Source organism: Phyllostomus hastatus, unplaced genomic scaffold, assembly GCF_019186645.2.
Source record: "Phyllostomus hastatus isolate PE091 unplaced genomic scaffold, TTU_PhHast_1.1 phas_scaffold_1674, whole genome shotgun sequence".
NCBI lineage: Eukaryota > Metazoa > Chordata > Mammalia > Chiroptera > Phyllostomidae > Phyllostomus > Phyllostomus hastatus.
The window spans coordinates 2,057,840-2,083,775 of NW_025334011.1; positions in this window are offsets into that span (position 1 = coordinate 2,057,840).

The window sequence follows — 25,936 nt, forward strand, 5'->3', positions numbered from 1 at the left end:
TGTGCTGACTAGTCAGGGGCACTGACCCTTTTCCTCTTAGATTGTCAAATTCAAAAAAGTGACAACAGCCAATACAACAATGTATATGCTGAATCAAATTATACCTATTCTTTGGTCAGATTGGCAAAAATATATATATTTTGGGTGTGCCACTGAGTTTTAGTAATTAGCTTATGTGTTCCACAAGATGTAAAAGATTGAAAATCTCTGAATTAAGGTGTGTTTAAGCCCAATAACTAGTATTCTTCTAAGAAGCGCATGTCTAGACAGAGAGAGACACACAGGAAGAAAGGCTGCATAATAACAGAGGTAGAGATTACAGCGATGCAGCTACAAGCCAAGGATCACTGAGGACTGCTGGCAACCACCAGAAGCTGGGAGAGAGGCACAGGATGGCCTTTGCCTCGCAACCTCCAGAAGGAAACAATCCTGCTGCTGCCATGATTTCAAACTTCTGGCCTCCCAAACAATGAGGAATGAAATTTCTGTTATTTTAAAGCACCAAGTTTGTGGTCATTTGTCTGGTAGCCCTAGGAAACTAATACATGGCCCTTACATTTGAAAAATTGTCACTCAGAGAAATACAAAAGTTAAACAACAGTATATAAAGATCATTTAGCACCCACCTAACTAACAGAATTTTAAAGAACATGGAATACAATGTGTTGGCAAGCAGTGAGACCTTCATTCACTGCTGTATAAGAGCAGAAGTCAAAAAACATTTGAAAGATGCTTTAAACACATGCACACCCTACATCCTAGCTTTTTCACTTCTAGGCATTTTCTCTAGGGCTGAGCTTCTTACATAGTGTGATTTAGGTGACAGGTATGCCCAAAATTGTTGCCTTTGGCCCTTGGAATATTTGTGAGGGCTGGGCCAACTGCCTTTGACCAGAGGAGCCTATTTACTTGTTCCAGTGAATCACAGAATCAGTGCTAATTTCTATGAGTGATAACTTATCAAAAAGATTAGGAAGCACTGCTCTAGGAAAAGCCTTATATTTATGCTCTAAGACATATGTAAAAGAATATTCACAAAAGAACAGATATTAGCAAAAATGAAATCCAACTAAAGAAAACACAGAAACAACTCAAATGTCCATTGATAGGCAAATGGGTGACTATATTGTGATACATTAATGCAATAAAACATGTTACGTTCTACAGCTGCAACGTGGATTAATCTCAAAATGGAATGCTGAGTAATAAAAGCTAGTTGCAGCGGAATATATGCTATAATAACCCAATATCTTTAAGTTTACAAATATACAACAGTTAAACATTTTCAGGGATATATACATTTTAGATATGTACATATTATATAGTACATAATATATGTCTATATATGATAGTTATAATGAAATGTAAGAGAATGATAAACGCAAATCTCAGAGTAGCAGTTACCCTTCTGTGGTATATGGGTCAGCGGAAAGGAGTTGGTAAGGTTTGCTTTTTTGTTGTTTTTAAGCATTTTATTTTTATTTATTTTTTAAAATATTATTTATTTATTTATTTTTAGAGAGAAGGGAAGGAAAAGAGAAGGACAGGGAGAGAAACATCAATGTGTGGTTGCCTCTACTACACCCCCCAACTGGGGACCACGCTCGCAACCCAGGCATATGCCCTGATGGGGAATTGAACCAGTGACCCTTTGCTTTACAGTGCAGTGCTCAATCCACTGAGCCACACCAGCCAGTGCTAAGGTTTGTTTCTTAAGCTGCATGGTAAACACTTGGGAGTTTGTTTTATTTTGGGGAAGGCATATGTGTAAATATTTTCATATTTTAAGAACAGAAGGAAAAGGCATAGGTTTACATTATCCCCAGAGGCTAATATTTCTTTTAATTTCATTCTAATTGTATCATCTTATCAAGTAAATACAATTGTTGATGTATAAACAATGGTGCCCACATGTCATTGTACAAGGACCCACTGCGGGAAGGAAAACCATGCCGGCAGTCTTTCAGACACCCCACCCTCCTGTAGGTTGCTTGGGTTGTGATGCAACAACCAATGGGACCTTACCCTCTGGCTGCAATAAAACCCTAAATTATAGGCCACATTTCAAGAATAAAACAGCCTCCTTAGGGTTGTCAGTTGTGAATTTAACCCCATTAATTTTTTTAAAAAAGCACTAGAGAACACCTAAAATGTTTATGTTGGGATAGAAAAAAATTTGTTTTCTTGTTTCCTGAGAAATGGCTGAAGTAAGGTTTCTCATTCTTTGCTACTACAGAAAGAGCATATTCACATGTGCCATGATTGGAAAAGAAAAATCTACCATTTTTCCAATGTGTCATGGCTTCTCAGTAATAAAATGGCAATGGTTTATATTTTATATGTGGCTAAATGATGAAAAATGTGAATGCAAACAAATTCAAATATTTGTATTTAGATTTAACTGTAGTAGGATCAGTTCATTACATAAAGGGGTATCTGCCCGATGCTGGTTTGTACAATGTCTGTCAGATACTGCTCTGTTGCAATCACAGTGAGCAGCCACCATCTGGTATAAGTCAGACCACCTCAGCAACCGCTTTCAACATTCCTTTCTTTCGTGATTTGGCCCCTGTCCCTCACTGATTCTCAGCTGCCTCCCTCAGGCAGGACCCTAGGTGTCCCGTTTTCTAACAATATCTCTGAGTGAATCTCAGGGCCTCAACTTTGGCAGACAGAGCACAATGTCACAGACGGAACCATATGGTTCATTCACCTTTGCTTCTACACAGCAAGCAGATGGACTGGGACTTCAATACCACCTTACTTTCACCTGGGTTCCTGTGGGGTGTGTACTGCTACTTAAGTCCAGGGAGCCATTCTTTGGACTGCAATGTGAATGACATCCACCTGGGGCTGTGCAAGGCTTTCACTACATTTGATGGAGCTTATTTCCCCAAACTACCCCGGAGCTCTTGTAATAAAACTGCTGTTTGTTCCTTGTCTATCTTGTAAATGGAAAAATCTCACCTCCAAAAAGACAATCTTGCCCCATAAGCATAAATAATGCCTTCACAGCTGTTGTGGGTGCCTTCCTGTTGTACTCTCCAACACTCTGTGTGTTTCAAGGATTGATATTAAGATCTCTAATTCAGCTAAGCACTCACATAGAAGTCATTAGAATTACATGTGCTGTCCAGGACACAACTTTTCTTTACCACTATATCTCTTGGAGAAGACAGAGAGCTACAGATCTCTCAGCAGAGATCCTGTGTGGTGTCAATGTAAGAAAAGCCTAAACATATAGAAAATTTTTGTTAGTTTATTTCAGCCAAACTGATAACAATTGCCAAAAAGAAAAATCTCAGTGGATTCAGTAAATGCTCTGGGGAATGGCAGTTTTGCGGTTTGTTTTATACATTAGAATGAAAGGAAGAGGCATAGGGAGGGTTACATGAGATCCACTGGTTGTAAATTAAGGGGGTGGGAGAAAGCAAAATGGGGAAGTCTCTGGGATTGGATAAAAAGGCAAAGTACAGAAACACGCACTTGTTTCACATTGGTGAGGACAAGAGAGTTAATAATGAACATTTCTGGCACACAGTGATGGTGTATGGAGGGGTTCTGTGGTCTCCTGCTCTGGTGCTGGTGGCTGTGCCTAAGGGGCCTGGAGAAGGGGATTCCTCTGACATTTCAAAGGTATGTTATCGTAAATTCAAAAGGAAAACAGGCTCACTTCAGTCAAACATTGACCTTTGTCAAGGAAGCTACAAGTTGCCATGACTTGCTTTTAGTTAGGAATTTGTGTGTTCAGACCATTGCGTGTGGTACTTTTCAGTCTCTGAGTTGGTAAGACCCACCACGCAGGCCTTCCCTGAGCTTGCCAGGTTTATTTATCATGGGGCCCCTTTTTCATCCAAGGCAGGTAAAACAAATCTTAGACTGAAAGGCCATGTTTATTTCATTACAAGGCAAAGATCCAGAACCTGGGAAAACAGAAAAACTCAGACATTGACCCAGGTTATGGTCTTTGCTGGATTCACACTTTAGTTCACATTTATCCCTTACAGGAAAACTTACTCAGTTTTAGGACCTCCTTAGCCCTCTGCCTGTTTGAATCTCATTTTATCAGCAGATCAGTCCGTGTGTCAATTCCGTCTCGTTAATGTCTGACACCCTAGACTCATACTTACAGGAGGCTTCCACAGTGAAGGCCTGGTATTCATTTGTTCTCACCTACCAGGGCACATGTGTACATGCATTTCAATTGTACCATATGCCAGCCCTCACATGTCGAATGGGCCTGGCTCCTTCGAATACCCATCCAATATGCCAGGACTGCTGGTGGTCCAGTATTTTCCATTCCCTGGGACTGCCCAGGTAGAATGGAGAGCCTTCTGCTCCCGTTGCAAATTTACATCTGTCTAAAGAACTGTTTTTGATGAGCTTTATTATTGACAATGGTACCATCACATCCACAAAAAGGAACAACCTCTTCTCGGCATAAAATCTGCTGCCGGCCTTCCACCATGTTCAACATGGCTACCCTCAAAAAAAAAAAAAAAATCTGGGGTTCCACAATGCAAGATTAGGTAATCTTGACTTGCAGGCTTCTGCTCACCTTTCTCTTTGAGGAGGCCCTATTAGATATCTGTATTAGTTTTCTATGGTTGCATAACAAATTTCCATAAATGTAGAGACTTAAAGCAATATTCTATAGGTCAAAAATCTGGGCAGACCTTAGCTGGGTTCCCTGCTCAGGGTTTCACAAGGCTGAAACCACAGGGCCATACAGGCTGCATTCTCAGGGCAGGTTCTACAGGGGAAGGATCATCATCGTGCTCTGTTAGGTTGTTGAGAGGATTTATTCCCTGAAGCTGTAGAATTTATCACAGCTTGCTCCTTGAAACCCAGAAACTGAGAGAAAGAGTCTTTGCTGCTTGAAGTTTCTGCCTTCAGGGAAGGTTTAGTCTTTATTTTTAAAGGCTCACTTGATTAGGTCAGGCCTACCCTGGATACTCACTCTTTTGAGTAACTCAAAGTCAAATCATTAGAGACCTAAATTATATCTGAAAATAATCCTTCATCTCTGCCATGCTCTGTTGGTTAGAGACAAACCACAGATTCCACCCCCACTCAGGGAGAGAGGCTTCCACAAGGGGGTGACTCATTGGGAGTCACCACCCTAGGCGATACTTGCCAGGATATCCTCAAGTGAAAGTGCACTCATCCTCTGCTATTATCCATAATCCAAAGAAGAAGCCAAGTGGACAATGTACACACTGTATCAATACCTAAAGGGCCACACTTATTAACTTTATCCCTGGTCATCCTTCCTTCTCCCCATCCAGTTATTGCATACTATTGAAAATCGTACCTCCACCAAGAGCACCAAGGCTACAGGTACCATGCATTTCCAGTGTGGGCCATGCTGCCCACATGTTTTGATGCAGCACATGTCACAAACAAATGAGAAGCAGAACTCTGAGCAAGCCATTGCTACAGTGAGATCTGTTTTCCTGCCTGAACACCACGCAATCTATTTTACTCCTTCCTTCCAATATGTACAGATAATGTAAGAAATTAAATTAAAGCACTCTTGCTGCATAGAATAATTGAACTAATTTTGCCTTTTGCTTTATTTTGTTAATTTTATTTCTATTAAATACTCTACTTTTTATGCAAGTATTTTTAAGTTGCTTCCTTATATGTTCTTCACTTCAAAAATGTTTTAGGGCTTGAAATTGCAGGGAGAATGATTTAAGATCCCAGTGTCTCTGTGGCAAGTGATGTAAAAGATTTTTTAAGTGCAAAATAACAGCATACCTCCCCAGTAAGTTTAGATGATGCAGCAGAGAAAATCTTGAAAAGGCTGATCAGTGCATGCTTCTCTTGCAGATGGGTATCCTATTTTCTGCTGTTCCCTCCACAACGTTACCCCCACTTTCCAGTCAGAAGAAGAGGAGTGGTTCCAAAGGTGCTCACTGCATTCTTTGAGGAGTAGAATGCCCACTTCTGCCATTTACATTTCATTTGCCTTCCATTCTTTCCCCTCTTTCTGGGGTTTGAAGAGCGCCCACTGCCCGCCAGTCTTTTTTTTTTTTTTTTTTGCATGAGTAAATAAAGAGTACAACTTTAATTGCTTATGAGAAATATTATGAGAATTTTGTCCTCAGCATTATCCATTTCAGGGTTAAATGAATAGCTCTGGTCAAAGAAAAAGGAATTGGCACTTCTTACAGATTCTTAAAACACAAGTTCAAGACCATATACCTCCCATTGCAAGGATATTTACAGTTACTAAGACACCATAGAATGCCTCAGAGTAGGAAACCATACCTAGTAGCCCTGTTGACATATCCCTATACCTGGCCACTTCAAAGCTAAATAATTCTCCACCATCCTTTCTGAGTTCTGAGATTTTAATAAAAAAGCCTTTCCCTCTATGGTTTTTTTTTTTTTCCAGGCTTGAGGCAAACCCACTTTCAGGTTTTTTGTCTCCGCACTCCATCTGGAATCTAATGTCTCCTGCTTCCACAACAATAGAGTAGAAACATGAATATATTTTCCAGGCCCTGTCAGGCTCTCTTCAGTGCCAAGCAAAGGCTGGGGGACATGAATAGACACAACTCTGAGAAATGGACCAGAAATGGACCAGAAAAACTGCTACATACTATAATGACAACCAGATAACTCAGACGCCCATGTTCCTCAGTTTCCACACCAAAATCCCATATTTTAAGAGGGAGAAGATTAGATTGGGTTGTATGGTATCAGGTGTAGAAAATTACCTTTAAGACACTACATAAGTGAGTTCATTCTTGGAGCTTTAAATGAGGCATTATCATGCTAAAGAGACACTGTCCAGAAGCAATGTAGATAGATAGCCCTAGGAACCTGGTCCTGTGTTCTTAAGTCCTGCTACCTCTCTTACTTTCTCTTTTTACTAATCCTTGTCTTATTCTCCTGACTATTCCTCTGGCATCCACCCTGCCAGCTTCTGGCAAGGTTCCAGTTCTTGGCTCTGGCTCCCTCTTTGCTTGTGGAAAGAATCTGATACCTGCCTTAGTTTTCCCAGACTAATCTAGCAAGTCCCATAGTTTCGACCCTATCCTGCTCCATGTCACCATCTTGCTTGAATGTCTGATTCAAGACAAGCTTTTGAAAACAGTAACAGAAATCTTTTATGCTTCTGTAAGTTCACCAGTTCCATTTTTTTAAAGCAGTGTTATCATCCTTCTTGCCAGGTTTTGAAATATATATCCTAATTTTAAATTTAGTAAATTTCTCTTCAAATAAAGATAGAAAGCATTTTAATAAATAAAGAAAACATTTTAATAAATAAGCTCAATTAAAAAAATTTAAAAATGAATTCCAGTAAGGTATAAAATATATTCCACCTGACATAGAGAAAAATAAAAAAATGTATTAATTTATACAATTATCTAATTTTTAAAAGGGTCTTGGGCATCAAAATCTATAGAGGAAATAATTTAAATGAGGAATCACTGTATTGTAGTACATTAAGAATTGAAAATGTAGCAGAACCCTTGAATTGTGTCCCAATTTTTCCCTTTACAATGTGAGTTAGCTTTTGTAGGCCTCAGTTTTATTACCTGTAAAATAAGGATATGGGTATTTAAACAGCACAATATTTTGTTTATAATAAATACTATTGATATTATAAGAATTAAATGTACATTTGACCCTTGAACAACATGAGGGTTAGGAGCACCAACCTCCTGTATAGTCAAAAATCCACAATCCACTTATAGCTTAAGTTGACCCTCCACAAATACGGATTCCCAGCCATGGCATTGACCTGTGAACTTGGGACTGAGGTAGGTGAGGAAAAGGGGGTGGGGGTTGAAAGACTCTGTATTTAAGTGGACCTGCACAACTCATATCCATGTTTTTCAAGGGTCGACTGTGATCTTTTTTGTTGGATCTTCTTCAGGTTCCTTGGGAAAATTTCTTCCCCAAATATTCTGTGACTCATTAGAGTATGTCTCATATGTGCTCACCAACTCTTTGTACACTCAGAACACACAACTGTCTTTGCTGGTACTCAGCACCCCTGGGAACCATCACCTCTGATTCTGAGCACTGTCAAGGTATACTCCGTATAGGTCTAGTCAACGTAAGTTCTACCAAGTATCACATTTCTTAAAGAAAACCAGAGCCAGCAGAAGTTAAAGCGATGAAAGCAGATTTCATTCAGGATATTGTAATAAGGGGTAAGAGACCCAGTATAGAATTAGACTCAATTCTAAATTCAACATGGCCAGAATGGGGATTTATAGCCAAGGAGCACAAAGAATGGTCAGTGACTAGAAAACTACTGAGAGAAAACATGTGTTGTAAGGGGAGGGTGAGATTCTTGCTAAACTAACTTAACAAGATTCTTGCTGAAGGCAGGCCAGGATCACTAGAAGCCAAGGGTGGGAGATGAGGAGTTTGATCAGATTTCTAGAGTGATCAGATACTCTTATAAAACCAACCTAGCAAAATTCTTGCTACAACTGAGTGTTGCTGGCCCTACAAGGACACCAATTTCAGGCCTAAAGAGCTTAAAGGAAGCTGGCTAAAGTTTAATCAAGGAAAGAGTCTTGTCCCTTCTCACACTGGGAATTGCTCTACTCCACAGGCCTCACTATCATTTCCTTTGTGTATTTCTGTGCCTATGGGCACTCCTGTTGCTGCCTCTTACAGCTATTTTTTCCTCACCTATTAGTCTTGGCTGCCAGACTCCAAAGCCATCTTTCACAAAGTACCGCTATCTCCCAGTGAACACTATGGGGAATGTTCCAGAACCCTTCAGGGGCCAAGGGTGAGGGGATCTAACACTTTTAGGAGATAACTAAAGCAGTTGTGTTTCTCCCCATGCAGGAGTTTTAATAAAACCACCTTCCCTCTGCCTTCGTTTTATTTACACATCTCCCCAGAAGACCCAGACACATCTCCATGGAGGCAGAGCCAAAGACTAACACAAGAGACAAAATAATTATAGCCAGAGTCACTCCTCCCCCCCCAACTCTGTTGTTTTATTTTGGAACCAAGCTTGTCAGTGACTCTGTTTTTCTGAGAGGCCTTTTTGGTCACTCATCTGAGCAGACTCCCTGCATGTTGCCCTCTGGTTTGTTGCACATGCCTAGGCATATCTAAATCCCAGCTCATGTGCAACTCATACACAAAAAAGGTTTATAATAATAAAGATTAAAAGAGAGACATTAAATCATTTAAGAGGAAAGAAGGTGTTGTGCTTGGATTTCCCTTCTAAGTAGCTTTTGATGATTTTAGGAATTCTGGATGAGATTATTATTATAATTAAGCAATACTTTCAGCTCTGAGCTTCCTGGCTGCCGAGAGGAACATAACACAATAAATGTGTCCCCAGATCTTACAAACTGGTAATACAAAATAAGGTTACATTTCTTTTAGTATCCAGATTGATTTCAGGAAGTCCACTCACGCTGTGGTTCTCTTCCTAAGTGATTTTGGGGAGTATCTGAGGAATTCTTAGATGTTTTACAAATCTAACCTAGTGGTCTGTTTTCAGTTCTGCCAGCCATTTGGGCTTCCATCCTCTGGTCCAGAGCCCTAGCAGGTCATATAACGTTATCTTATAACTTGATTCTCTGGACCGGTCTTTCTCCCCATCCCGATTTTCTCCACTCAGGAACATAGATTCCTTGGTTAATTCTTCAAATGTGACTAGGTCTTTACTGCAGCATTTTACAAAATTTCATTGAATGATAAAGGGACAACAGAAGTACAAGTTTCAGAACTCACATGGCTAACAGTAATAGATATGTTTGAGTTTTGTAGGAATTGAACACAACTTAAGGGTCCCCACCTAGATCCCAAGCCAACAGTTGGTATTACAGATTTACAGCATATGTGGCCCTTGATATGAACTATAGTCAACATGGCGGTCACAAGGTTAGCCTCCACCAGTTTTAGCCTCCACGGTGTTTGTTTTATGGACATTTCCATGTTCCCAACTTTAGTCTTGCAATTCTTAATCTTACAGAATGGATGGCTCTCTCCTTCCCACTTTAAAACTTTCATCTTGCCTCAGTAAAATCATAGGTTGGAAAATCCATTTCCTCCAAGAGAAGGCACAATCCTTCTCAACCCATGGGATGTGACCTGTAGGCCCTAGGTAGGACAACAATAGTAGTTATAAGTCTATCTTCTGAGCTCTAGGCTATTTCATCTTAAATACCATATAAAGCATGCCTATAGTTTGATCAAAATGTTTTATGTAATCATTACACTAATTTTTGAAAGATATAATGAATTTCAGAAGAGGAAGCATCAGCTTTCATTGGTGAATAGACATAAAGCATCTCAATTTGCAACATTGACATTCAGCTTTAAGATGTCCTCACAATACCACTTCATGGGTTGGTACTAATTTTACAGTGAGATAACTCAAGACTCTTACTGGTGATTTTCCTAAAATAAAGTGTATCTGTTTTTAACATTTGGTTCTACACCTCCAGAAACTCACAAAGAGCCATTGTCTCTTCCAAAATGTTAAATTTCTAGATTTATCAGTAAATCACTAGGACTACCTCTACTACTAAAGTTATTTATAGAGGTAATATTCTATAAATACAGTGGTACCCCTTTATCCGTGATTTTGCTTTCTGCAGTTTCATTTACCCTCAGTCAACTGTGGACTAAAAATATTAAATGGAAAATTCCAGAAGTAAACAATTCATAAGTTTTAAATCTCAAACCAATCTGACTATTGTGTGAAACCATTCTGACTATTGTGTGATAAAATCTCACACTGACCCTCCTAGGATGTGAATATCCCTTTGTTCAGTATATCCACAGTGTATGTGCTACCTGCCTGCTAGTCATTAGAAGCCATCTTGGTTATCAGATCAACTGTCTCAGTATCGTAGCACTTGTATTCAAGCAACCCTTATTTTACTTCATAATGGCCCCAAAGTATAAAAGCAGTGATGCTGGCAGTCAAGTGTGCCAAAGAGAAGCCACAAAAATGCTTCCTTTAAGTAAAAAGGTAAGTAGAGTTCAATAAAATATTTTGAGAAGGAAAGAGAGATACCATATTCACATAACTTTAATTACCTTATATGGTTATAATTATTCTATTTTATTAGTTATTGTTGTTAATCTTATTGTGCCTAATTTCTAAATTAAACCTTACCATTGATATACATGTATAAGAAAAAACATGCTATATATAGGGTTCAGTGGAAACCACTATCTGTGGTTTCAGGCATCTACTGGGGGTCTTGATGCATCCCCAGAGACAAGGGGGTGCCATTGTCTGTGAACTCCTCCCTTGTCTCAAGCACTGTGCTTAGAGCTGACATCATAACATGAACAGGAGAGAATAGACCCTGACATCCAGGAATCCATACCTTACCAATTAATGTCAGTAACAGTTCTAATTACATTTTCTTATTTCATAGCTATTATTTATTTTAAAAAATGCTTTCTAGTTTTATTATATAAAATTAAAATGTATACTATGTCCAGAAAACCATTTAAAAAACCCAAAGGCAAAATATAAACTAAGAAAGCCAGTTTCACCTAAAAAAATATTAATAGTTTACTACTGAATCAACACTTAAAGAATTCTCACAAATAATAACAATTTAAGATAAAAATGCTCAGGAAAGAAACTATAAATCAAGAAGCCTATACCTAGAAAATCTATCTTTCAAAAATTAAGATGATAAAAGCTTTCCCAGATAAACAAGAACTGAGAGAAACTGTTGCCAGTAGACCTGCTCTATGAGAAATTCTAAAGGAATTTCCTCAGACTGAAAGTAAGTGACCCCAGATGGCAATTCAAATCTATACAAAGAGCACTGATAAAGGTCATTAAGTAATTATAAAGAATACTATATAAGTTCATTTTTCCTCTTCCCCTCTTAAATGATTTTAAAAGCAATTGGATAAATAGTATGTATATAATGTATTATTGGGCCCATAGCAAAAAAGAAACATAATATATGTATAATATATTTGCCAATAATAGCGCAAAGAAGGTAGATAGGAATAAAGCAGCAATGGGCTAAGGATATGACCACAGATGGTAAAGTAATAATTATAACAGTGTATTGTTGGGTTAGTAACATTGATATTTTGTGTAGTAATTATAATAATGTATGGTTAGGTTTGTAACATTGATAGATTATGTATAAAGCAATAATACATAAATAATACACAAAAGGGGGAAGGTATCAGAACTATAAAGGAGAAGTGTATATATATATACACTTATATATGTATATATACATATACATTTTATACATACATATACATATATACATATATGTATGTATATATGTATGTGTATATATGTGCATACATATACATACATATATATTATATATATGTATATACATATATATAAAAAACAGAGATTGAGCTAGTATAAATATGAAGCTGGTTTTGATTAAGTTAATATGTATAATAAAACCTAGAACAAACACTAAAAGAATCCAAAAAAATGTAGTGAAAAAAATCATTACTAGGATTAAAATGCTATATTCAAAATGGCAACACAGCACAAGACATATAGAAAACAAAAAGTAAAATGGCAACATACATCTAACTATATCAGTAATAATATTAAAGGTGAATGGATTAAACAATCTAATTAAAAGGTAGAGGTCATCACATTGGATTAAAAAACATGATTAAAGTATATATTGTCTACAGGGTACACATTTTTAGATTAAAAGATACAAATAGATTGAAAGTAAAAGAATGGAAAAAATTGTATCATGCAAAGAGCAACCACATGAAAACTGCAATGGCTGTACTAATATCAAATAAAATAAACTTTAAAAAAAGTTCTACAGAAAAAAAAGAGAAATACTTTATAATGATAAAAAATAGAACAAAAATATATAAAATAATAAACATACAAACATCTACCAACAAAACACCAAAGTACATGAACCAAAGGCTAGGGATTTCTTTCAGACTTTCAAGAAACAGATACTTTCCATCTCATTATAAAGACTTCTTAGATATAGACTAAAGTTGAAAATGCTACCATTTATTCTTTTAGGCAAACGTATCAATGCAAAAATATGAAAAAAAAATTAATCATATGATAAACTCAGAATCAGCCCTTAATTCTGAATTGTCAGTTTTCTTATAAAATGTCATCTTACTTATCTCACTGAAATTAAGGGAAACTGCCTTACTTTCTTCTTTATTGTTCAAAATACAGAGCATCCTGTTCAATGATGTTTTAGCCACTTCCATATATTAGTAAATTTTTATGTTCTATATTCATTTTCTTTTTTGATGGATACATATTTATTGCCATTTTATTATTCGTATTTTTTATAAAAGACTAACATTTCATGTAATATGTTTTGGAGGTGATGAACTCTAGCTTTTTCTTGTCTGGAAAGCTCTCTATATGTTGTTTGATTCTAAATCATAGCTTCTCTGGGTAGAGTAATCTTGGTTGTAGGTAGTCCTTGCTTTTTTTGACTTTAAATGTTTCTTGTCAATCCCTTCAGGCCTGCAAAGTTTCTGTTGAGAAATCAGCTGACAGTCTTATGGGGGCCTCACTTTTACATAACTAACTGCTTTTCTCTTTCTGCTTTTAAGATTCTCTCTTTGTCTTTAAAGTTTGACATTTTAATTATGATGTGTCTTGATATGGGTCTCTTGGGTTCATCTTGTTTGGTATTATCTGTGCTTCCTGGACTTGTATGTATATTTCCTTCACCAGGTTAGGGAAGTTTTCTGTCACTTTTTCAAATAGGTTTTCAATTTTTTGCAATATCTACACTCCTTCCAGTACCCTTATGATGTAAATGTTTGTACACTCCAAGTTGTCCCAGAGGTTCCTTAAACTATTCTCATTTGTTTTGGATTTTTTTCTTTTTGTTGTTCTTATTGGGTGGTTTTTGCTTCCTTATATCCCAAATCATTGATTTGGTTCTTGGCTTCATCTTTTCTACTATTGATTCCTTGCAAATTTTCTTCATTTCAGTTAGTGAATCCTTCATTTGTGACTCAGCCTTTCTTATGGTTTCCATGTTCTTTTTATGATGAAGAACCCATGTGAGAACCCATGTTCTCACTGAGTTCCTTCAACATCCTTATAGCCATTGTTTTGAACTCCGTGTCTATTAGTTTGCTTTCCTCCACCTCATTTAGTTATTTTTCACATTCTTTCACTTGGGACCTGTTTCTTTGTCTTCTCCTTTGGGCTGCTTTCTTATGTTTGTTTAGATGTATTCAGTAGAGGTACCTACATCTACTGGGTTTGGTAGAGTGCCCTAATGTAGTGTGTGTTCCATAGGGTACAGTGTACAGTCTACCCATTCACCTCAGCTGGGGCATCCAGGTGTGTGTCCCCTTCCTTGTGTTTGCTGTGTATACCTCCTTGTTGTAGCAATCTGGCCTTGATTGCTGTGGCCCATCAATGGGAGGAATTTACCTCCAGGCCACTCAGCTTCAAGGTCTGGCTGTTACCACCAATCACCATGGAGAATCAGCTATGCAAGGGCCCTCCCCATGAAGCAAGACTTGCTTTAGCAGGGCTCTGGTGCCCACTGAATTCAACTCTTGAGTGTACTGTCTATGGAGGTGGTTGGGTTGTGCTTCAATGTGGCCTAAAGCTGCCTATTGGATGAATTTCAGATAAATAACAAATAATTATTTAGTGTAACTGTGTCCTGTACAATATTTAGGACATATTTATACTAAAAAATACATTCCTTATCTGAAATTCACATTTAACTGGGTGTCCTATATGTTATCTGGCAGCCCTATTCTAGGGACACAGGCCTAAATCTCTAAGCTGTTACTTAACTTTGTCTACTGATCTTTCAGAGGTACTTTATGAGAAATGAACACTTGTTCCCAAGCTATGTGGAAGCTAAATGGCTAGTTAGGTTCCGATAGTTACTTGCTGTTATGGAGATTTACAGCATATGTGGACCTTCATCTGAACTACCGTCAACTCAAAAACCTGTGTATGATACTCTGTTATTTTCTGCTGTGCTGAAGCCAAGGTAATTACGGATTTCTCTGGAAGAAAACACTTCCATTGATTTTAAGTTGTTTTGGGGAATGTTAATTTAATGTAAGTTTCCTTCTGCCATGACTGTGACTTTCATATATTGTACACAACAGTTGGGTAGAAAACAAAAGCCCTTTTGTTGAGAAGTCTGGTGTTTTGCCATTTTTTATTTGTTTAGCTTTAAGGAAGCAATCTGGGGAGAGGGGCTGGTGAAAAGCAGAGGAAGTCAGTGGAGACTTAAAGCAAAGTTCTTTCACCTTAGGTCACTGAACTTCTGAGGTTCAGGTTAAATTTTGGTTTGGGGAGTTTTATTTGCCTCAAGTAGCCATCTCAGCAGTCCACCACAGACTAGACAGAAACATGAACGCCCTTCTGTCATTCCGCTGATGTTGGCTCTCAGGACTCCATGAAACCAGCTCCACAGGAAAGCCTAATATTTGAACTTTTCACTCTGGATTCATTTTATTAGACAGCAGTGAAAGTTATCATTGTACTAAATGCTGAAAACATAAAACACCCTAATTAATTAGCCTTTGCATTGCTCCTTCTCTCTTTTACATAGATTTTTTTTAAAAAGTCATTTCCCTTAATTCACTTGTCTGGTATTTAAACATGTTTGAAAATATAGGTGATAAGGAGAAGGAAAATAAAAAAGATGAGTTACAGAGAGACCACCCAAGAAAAATGTTTTTATATGCTTGCTACTAAATACTTTCCAGTCTTTTGAACTCATTTTTACTTCTGACCTGAACAGACTAGAACTGAATTTCTCAAATATTAAAAAAGGAGGAAAATAACAGTTTGTGTCCAAGTTGTTCATAGAACTTGTGGAAGAATCTATAATGTGTTATAACATTTTAGTTACATCCTAAGCAGTTTCTGCATAAATAAATATCATTTTTTTAAAAAAGAAGAATTTATTTTAAGATGGAAAACCATAACTAAATCCTTGTTCTCTTCTTTCCTGCTACTATACAGTCTAAGTGTTACCCAAAGGCCAGAGAACCTCAGCACAGGGCAGCCAAACTGGGGGCTTTTTAACCCAAACAAAAACCAAAAGAGGGAAATTATAGTAAAAGAAAAGAGTCAGAAAGTAAATATTTTTACATCTCTAGTTTCAGTATGCTAAATTATGTGTGTATATACACCTTCCCACATATATGATTTTTTTGAGATTCTGAAACAGTATGAAACATATTAATACAATGCAGCCAAAAGTTCTACGTGGCCTACATTTGAAAATACCCCACACACCAAGATCATCAGCTATAAGATTCTAAACTGACCACTGTCAAAATGAGCTGATCTTTGACTTCTTTCTATAGAGACAATCTAAACATATCCTCTCCCCAGACAGGAAATACTGCATTGTTATGGTGGATGCTGATTCGTTTAGGATAGAGCAATTAAAAGTTAAATGAAAAGCCATTTCAAACATGTACTATTAGATTTCAGAAGACTACGTTTTCAAATGAAGGGCCAAAAATGTCAAAATATGTATTTGTGAGGCAATACAGCCTTATGGTTTGTGTGTAGAAAACAGCCGATTCTAGTCCTAACCAGGGTATTAATTCACCACGTGACCACCAGCAGCTCATGGAACTGCTGTGATTCAGCTTGTCTGTAACACCGAGACTCAAGCTGCCTCCTATCCCAGAAATACTGAGATTGCCTAAATACTTAAGTGGTTTTCAAATTTAAAGAGTTAAAAGGAGAAATTTACTATGATGTGAACATTTTTTAAAAGGTTGTTTCTCTTATACAAAGGTCGCTAACTGTGTGATGTACAGTCATTGGAATAGATGGGCTTTAGCCTCGGGGTCTCAAGGACACAGCTGGGCAGGGACAAAGCTGTCAAGCAGCCCCACCAAGCATTTCCTAGTAGGAATGCAGCTGAGCCCACTTTAAGAGCATCCGGCTTTATTTTTCTCAACCCACTTCATCACAGACTTATTTATTTAAGAAAACTTATTGATCCCTTCACTCACAGAATGCTATTTGCTCTATGGCAGTGTTTCTCAGCCTCAGCACCATTGACATTCTGGCCTGGATAATTCTGGATAATTCTTTGTGATGGGGACTTTTGTGCATTGTAGGATGTAGAGCAGCATCCTTGGCCTCTACCCTTTAAACACCAGAACGATCCACCCCTGTCCCAGCTATAATGAGCAAAAAATGTTTCCATATGTCACCAAATATCCCCTCCAGCAAAATTACCCCCAGTTGAAAAGCACTGCTCTATGCTAAGACAGATATTCCTGAACTTTAATGAACATGAGACTCGCTTAAGATGTTCATTTAGAATATATGTCCCTGGGCCCTGCCTTCTAAAATTTAATTCAGCAATGCTGAGATAGATATTGAATATCAGTAATCTGGACTTTCAGCAAAAATCCCAAATGATTATGCTGCAAAAAAATCTATGGGGAAAACCTTGAAAAACACTCTGTTTGGGAAAGACAAATCTTTAGAAAAGCATGGTTCCTACTCTGAAAACATTTATCTTACAGTAAGGAAGCCAGACACAAGCCATCTGAGCTTACAGCACTGCAATATAGGGCAAAAAAAAAAAAGTGGTTTCTATAGGAAAAATATAAATATCTACAACAGAGGTTTGTTTAGAGAACAATAGATCAGTTTCTCCAGATTGGGGGAAATTAGAGCAAAATCTTCAAAGTAAATAGATAACAAGTTGTAAATTTTAGGAGATGAATGGGATTTTCACAGATAGTTTTGAGAGAAAAGTGGTTTTAGGCAAAGGAAGAAGCAAAGGCAGAGAGGCTGAAAAATGTGTAACAAGAATGCAAGATCTAGGACCTCAAAATGTATTTTAAGACAAATACAAAATATACCCAGTACTGTGCCTGGCACATAGCAAACAGCAACCAAATGGCAGCTCCTTCAGGATTACAATTTTTCAATCGTCCCTTCTCAAAAGGTACTTCAATAATGCCCTTCCCAGAGAAGTTATCTAGCATATCTTTATTGATCCGAAAAATTGGCCATTCTTTTCTGTTCCATTATGATGAAGACAATGAAGTTATTTTTTTCATGGTTTAGGTTTTCTGAATTTTAGCAGAAGGCTGGAGTAGAGGTGCAACCAACTAGGAAGTAAAGTTAATCCTTGTAATTTGAAAATAGCCCTTCCATTCCTTCTTTTACATCTTATTCATCTTTCTTAGGGAAGGCTGTTTCACAAAAGAATTTAGTAAGAGGTACCATATGCTCTGCCAGGTGATGGCCCAGGTGAGACCCACTGCAGATTTTATACTCCACCCAGCTGTTTTCCCAGGATTGGGACTCACTGCTTTCTGTGGGGCTCTGATGAGCGATGAGCATCGCCTTCCCTGGTCATCAGGACTAAATCTCTCCTCCCCGTACTGAACTAAATGAATAAGCACCTTCGCTTTCGCTGTCCCCTTGAAATAGTAAAGTGAGTTTGGGGTGCTGAAGGAATTCTATTAAGCAACTTTGTCTCATTTATGTCACCCTTCCATGTAAACTCTGAAGTCTGTAAGAGTATTATCCTCACCCTTAACCCATATCTGTTTTGCAAATTATTTGTTCAAAACCATGTTGACCCCCTTGAAGGCAAAGGTTATTTTTGTAAAATATTTTTTATGACTTCTATGTCTAACACCTGGTGTGCAAAGGTGTTGGATAAAAGTTATATTTTGAGTGAATGATTTAACAAATGGATTCTTTTCATCAGTCTTAGTCATTGTTGGTTCCAAAATGCTCAACTTCTAAACTGCTGTTTTAAATGAAGCTACTCTTGTGGCCTAGCTGGTGGAGGTAATCTTAATCTGAAACTATTCAGAGCTGTATGAAGTCTTTTAGCCAGAGTAGAAGTCTCTCCTGTTTCAAAGCTCACTCCCCATTTCGGACACTCACTAGGGCTGTTCCCTGTCTGAAAGCCTATCCACAGAGAGTGCTGAGGTCCCACCAAGCTGTCGCTCACCAGCCCTGACCGCTTTCCAGTTTACCTGCTATTGAAGGATCATGAAGATATTCCCAAAAGAAGGGTAGAGCGCCCACTGAGGTTCTTTAATAACATTCATATAAAACATTATATATTAAACACTGATGTTATGAACCATACATACTTCTTAATCAGAAGGCTTTTTGTTCCCAAATGCACAATACTTATGGCTTGAAATCCTCCTGCTGGAAGAATATCCAATTTCCTCTTATTTGTTTTCCTCGAAAATGCAGACCAGCTGGACAGTCCTGTTTCTTATAAAATTCCACAATATGGTTTAAAAGAAATAATTTTAAATTTAGATGTTTTTTCCTAAACTATATTATCTTTACAACTTAAATTTTGACTATCAGACTCCAAACTGGACAAAAAATTCAATGAAAGCCAAATTATGGCTAAAGTCAGAGAAAAAAAGTGAATGCTTTTTTTTTTACTATAATGAGTGTTAGTTATAAATAATAATGCAGTATGTGTTCAGGCTAGAAAATATAAATCACAATGCCTAAGTGACATGCATATATTAGTGTGTCTTACCATTATTTTATAACTGCTTCTTTCCATCCCAATCACAGTATATATTTGCTTTCTTTAAATTTCTTCCCCATCCCCTTATCACACGGGGTATACAATTTTTCTTTATATGAGTAGAGCTGTTTTTCATTCTGGTACCAATTGTCTCATATTTTAGCTTGGTAACATAGCATCAACAATCAAATAATCACATTTTACTCTAAATTATGTATTTATATTAATAAACAACAGCTGGAGAGTTGATGCCCTTTGAGAAATCTAGACTTATAGGAGAGTCTTAGTCCGTTTGGGCTTCTATAACAAATTATCACAGACTGGGTGACTTACAAACAACAGAAATTTATTTCCCGCAGTTTGAAGACCTGCAACCATCTAAGACCTTCTAAGACCATCACCTTGGAGATTAGGACTTTAACTTATACATTTTGGGAAGGCACAAACATTCGGAACATAGCAAGGAGAATTTTAAAATATGGTTTCTGAAATTAAATAACATATGCTTAAACTCCATTTACAAGCTGAGGGACTTTGGCCAAGTTTCTTACACTCTAAGTGTCAGTTTCCTTCTCTATACAAATGAGAGTAACATTAGTACCACCTCACAAAGTTGGTGAAGGTATTAAATAAACCCATGCATCAAATGTTTATAAAAGCATGCCTGGAACAAAATAAGCAATAGCTTAATGGTTAGCTCTTACTATTTATCTTATTTTTAAAGTCATTTCTCTGTTTGGGGGATAAAATAAATCAGAAAAGCTGTTTTGTTTTGTTTTACCATTTATTTACTGTGTCAATATGAAAGGAATTTTATTCAATTTATTTAAAAAGTATTTATTTTGAGATCACTCTATAAAACTGCTGGAGGTTACAAAAGTGGAACCACAAATGACACTTTCCTCAACAGCACATAAAATTGCTGTGGGGAACTAATACTCAGATGTAAAGTCGTTAAATAAACAAGGAAGACAGGCCATCATTTTACTGCCAGAATAGGAGTTCAGATATAAATCTGGAAAGCCATTTGCAAAACTTAGAAACCAACATAGACTGAAGTAACCAAGAAAAAGGTAAGATTTAAATGGATGAAGAGGATGGTTAGAGGAAAGAACTATTAACCAAAAGATACGGTGGGGGAAAATGTCTCAGAAAAATGTGAGTAGTATGGTAGAGTGCAGAGTGTATGCTGGTAAATATTGGAATGGATGAGTGTCAACTACTTGGTATATTTTATCGAGAGTACCTTGACTGCCCAGCTGTATGGTAGGATATGGGGAACCATGAGGTGGTATGAACAGATGAGTAAGAGAGCAAGAGCAGTATTTTAAGAATGTTAGTTTGGAATGGTCGCAGGTTGGATAGGGATAAAAGGAGGTAGTTTGCAGATTGGATGGGGAAAGAGGAGACTGGAGGCAGGAAAGGCAGTTAGGAAACTATTATACTAATCCAGGAATAAGGCAATGAAGTCCTGGAGTAAGCTGGTGACAGAAAGGGGCAGATGGCTGTGGTTTTATCGAAGATGAATTGATAGGACTAGGAAAACTTATTGGATATATGGGGAGAAGTAAAAGGATGACAAATTGGCTCCAATTTTAATCATAAAATCCTAGGATAGGTGTGTCCTTCGCAGTCATCTAAATCTTCTCCATCCCTGCATTCTCAAAACTTGTACAAAATATTCTGACTGCCACATTTGAGAATCTATGCGGTTTTTTTTAGATTCCCTGGGATATAATACCTAAAACCTAAATTCAGCAACACTAGCAATGTACCTTTTGAGAGACAAAGTTTAAAATCTGCATAATCAGAATATTTCACAGATAATAGTCTTGTGCTTAACATTTTTTGCTGCATGCCTCCATTTATTCATAGTGCCATTAAAAATGTTCAGTGTTCATTCCTGAAACCAACCCTGGATTTCTAGATCCAACAGTAGAGTCAATTATATGATTACTTAAACATCAAAGCTTTTCCTCACTAATGTCCTTACCAGGGGACATAAATAGGCAGGTCTTTTCTCTTCGGTTGAGGCAAACGCCTATGTAGTTCAAACCAGCATACTGTACATTCCTGTGTGATTTTATGTGTTTGATCATTGGCAGATGGAATATCTGCTTTTCCCATTGATATCAACTGAATGTGTGCACTGCACACCCTGCTCAAAGCAGACCTGTTTTGTTGAGCAGAAGTCAGGGCTCACTGCCCCAGGACAGCCCATTTCTTGGAAATGCTCATAGGATCTTCAGTTTCCTTTTTTTGAGGTGTACAAGGAAAATATTACCGTGGGGAAATATCAAAGGATTTCCTCACATCAGCCAAAGAAACAGGTGTACATATATTTGATTTGATAAAAATGGGGAAATGTGTGCAGTGGCCACAGTCCAAGCACATCATTCCCTCTGCTCACCGATTTTAATAGTTCGTTCAGAAAACTTCCATGCCCAGTGGTCACTGTCTCCATAATAAATTTGAACTCTTTAGACTGGAATTCCAGTTCCTTCACAATCTGGCCCCAGCTGACCTTCCTGGCCATATTATGTGCTACACCCATTTAAGATACTGCCAGACTACAGCACTTGCTATTCCCTGATCCTCACCCAAGCTCTGTGCTTGCTTATGTGATTTCTTCAACTTAAAATGATTTTCCCCTACAAACCAAGTATACAAATTCTTTGCATCCTAAAAGTCCTGTTCATTCACTAATTATGTGAAGACTTTCTCCCTACTCCAGGTGGAAATCAGCTCTCACTCCTTTGTTCTCCCATTGAAAATTATTTGTATTTCTCTGATGGCACTATCAATTTCTACCTTGGCTCATAGTCAATTATTTCAACTGTGGATTATATGCTTCTTAGGGAGTCTATGTCTAATTTATCTTTGAGTTCCCCATCATGAGGTTTTACATCTATATGATGGAATGAATGAATCCTCATTGTGAGAATATTTGGGTTCACATCTACCTCTTTTTAGCTGTGTCACCATGAAAAGACTTTCAACTTCGGAAACTATCAGTTCCAAAATTTCAGTATATTTTTAAGATGAGATGTGATAATGGCATGAAAGCCATTACTTAAATCCGAAAAGATTATTTTAACATGTTTTAGGATATCACATCATGGATGCCAAAATTGATAGTGAAGAATAAATCTATTTGTTGAGATTACTAGAAAGATGATTTATTTTTCTGTGTAATGTCACATGCCTGATTAATTCCCTTCACAACTGTGACATCCCTGAATTGGATCTGCTCATGAGAAGAGGACAAATTAAAATATGACACTGTTACTACAATTGCTGAGCCCTTCTCCCCTGTTTCCTGATCATTAGTCCAGCCTGTTGGCATTTTTATACTATAGTGATTCACAAAAGCTGTGAGTAAGATGAAATTCATGTAGTTCAGTCACTAAAACCAAAAATAGCACTTTCATCCTTTCATTTGACAAATATTCATCGAGTATGCTTGAGGTTTAGGTACTCTTGTAGGTTCTATGGGCAGAGAGGTGAGTAAGAACAGTGTTCCTTCTCACTCTTGAGATGTTTATAAACTAGTAGAGGAGAAAGTTAGCCTGATATACAATTTCATTGCAATATAACATAGTTTGTTAGGTTTTAGAATGAGATGTGGAAAAGTAGAGAGTAGTCGAGAAAGAGCTTACCTGACTAAACTAATTCTGTGATTTACTAGAGTAATTTTTAACTGGTGTGTCGCCAGAATTTTTAAAACATGCAATACCTCACTATTTAGTCGGCCTTGACCTCTTTCCCTTAGATGGTCATATTAAAAAATGGCAATAGCCATTTGGTGTGAGTGAATCAAAATTATACTTATTTTTTATCCAATTGGCAAAAAAATATATATATTTTTTGGTGTGCCACAGATTTCACTAGTTGATTTATGTATACCATGACATTAAAAAGGGCTGAAAATCACTGGTTTACTATATCTATTCATCATCAAACAAAATTTATTTCCTACTTCAATATGCCTTTAAAGTGTATATTAGATGAGTTTATGATGAACAAAGTTGGATGGTGAGAATGTGATTTATGCCTGACCTCTATACTCCATGGTGGACTTGAGTCTTGAAATTCCCTAGAGAAAAACTTGCTTGAAACTTGGGAATTACACTAAGTATGTCTTTCATTATCCCTAACAAAATGCCAGTGCTGGGAAGTATTAAGAAGGAGAGAGAAATCTCTTAGGATTTTATTGGCTAAGGTTGAAGGGGAGACCTGAAATGGAAAGCAAGAAAATTCAATGTTGGTTTGTGTTGGAAAGAAAAGTATCCCCACTCTACCATACTGGGGCAGTGTGTGTATGTAGTGTAGTGTGGGGAGAGATAATTGAACACATATAAGTTTGGTGATATAAAGGCTGAGGCAAACTCTTCCTTTCTGGGATGGCCCTCAAAAAGGGAACAATATCCTGCCCTGACCAGAGTGGCTCAGTTCATTGAGCATCATCCTGCAAAGCAAAAGTTTGCAGGTTTGATTCCCAGTCAAGACAGGGCCTAGGTTGCGGGTGGGGTGTGTGTGAGAGACAACCCATTGATGTTTCTCTCTCACATCGATGTTTCTCTTCCTCTCTTTCTCCCTCCCTTCTCTTCTCTCTAAAAATAAATTAATTAAAGTAAATTGATATAGGAAATAAAATCCTTGGGTACCTGTTAACATGGAGAGTGGCATAGCAGGGAGACTGACAGGGTATGTTTAGTCTCTGGGGCTTCAGAAAGGACCAGGAAAATGTTCAAAATGTCACTATTTTTTTTAAACAAGTCACTATTTCCCAGAGAAGAAGAGGAACTTTTTTATAGGTAATAATTTATCCCATAATTTCCATTGAAAATAAATGACAACGAATGTTATTTTATTTATGCTTATGTTGTCTAAGCTGAGCATAATTTTAAGACCTGATTTTTTTATGTTGATGTGATCTAAACTTGAGAAAACTCTAGAAGTGGTAAATACAGAAAAGAAAATTCTGGAAACCAGTGTTTTGTTTTTATTTTATCAAAATTCATGTAAATTGAAATAACACCCATGAAACTCAACTATCCATCTTATGTACATACTCTTGGTAACTTACTTGGCATTTTAGTAACACATCCTCTATAATTATTTACATCTGTGACACATCATCTTTGAAGACAATTTTTCAAGAACTCTTCTTATTATTTAAATACATTGATTCAGTAGTTTCAAGATTATGTGTGATGAACCAAGAATAGGGTCACATACCTGGGAATTCCTCTGCTTTAGGCATATTTAGAAGATGAGGAGTGAGGGTAACCACAAAATGCTTAAAAATGGCCCTGGTCAGCATTTTAAAAATTCTTGCTTCACCTCAAATTATTATCCCTTTTCAGGCCCAACAGTATGTGGTCTGTGTTCCAATATTTCTAAAATGTTATCTAGTTTTCTGTTGCTGATTAACATATTTATTTACCAATATGAAATAGACATTTAATTAGATAAAAACAGATCCTTAGTCAATGCTGTGGGTGCCTATCTGAAGCAATGTGACTCCTAAGAATAATTTTAGCTTTTTTTAAAAAGTGCTTTTTTCTTCCTCTTCAGTTATCAGAGAAATATTTCATGGGTTTCATTCACCATCCAACATTTGATTCAATTAGTTAAACTAAAATACATTGACATTATTTCTTATTTTGGATTGATTCATAATTGTACAGACAACATAGACATATATATTGTATGTATATACACATACATATATATATATATTATAGGAGACCGTTCTGCATGGCGTGGGAAATGTAGCCCAGCTCCCACTTGGAAAGGCCAGTGGAAAGTGAGGTCCAGAACACAGGACCCACACCCATAGATAGGTTCTCCCACGGGGAATCAGGCCTGCATTGTACCTATGCTGCTTTGAGTCTTGCTTTTTGCTAAAACTCCCTCACGCTGAATTGAGGCAGCAAATGTTTACTGCATATCTTTAAAGTAACTTCCTAAAATCTATGCTAAACCTCCCAAGGACCAGTGTAACCAGTACAACCATTTTTCCATTTACATTTGCAAATACCCTTCTTTTTTTATGTAATTAGCAACATCCTCTCCTTTGTTTTCTGTAAAACATAACCACCTAAAGCTAACCTATGCATGTTAAATGAAGACTATCCTGAATGTAATGTGCCCAGAAAAGCAATAACAGCATGTCAAGGTGAGGGACAGGGCTGGCTCTCTCTTTCACTGAGAGAGTGGCTGTGTCATCCCTTTTTCTCCACAGGATTTCTGTAGTCTGAGTGAATTTTTCTTGTCTCATCCATAACACTGCAGACACTGTGGGCCAGTGTCCACATCAATATACAATTACACAGATGATCTAACACAACTAACTCACATACACATATTATTTTAATGGCATAGAGGAAAATTGTTTAGTGTGTGCATCAATAGTTTTAAACATACTGATACACTTTCTAAGG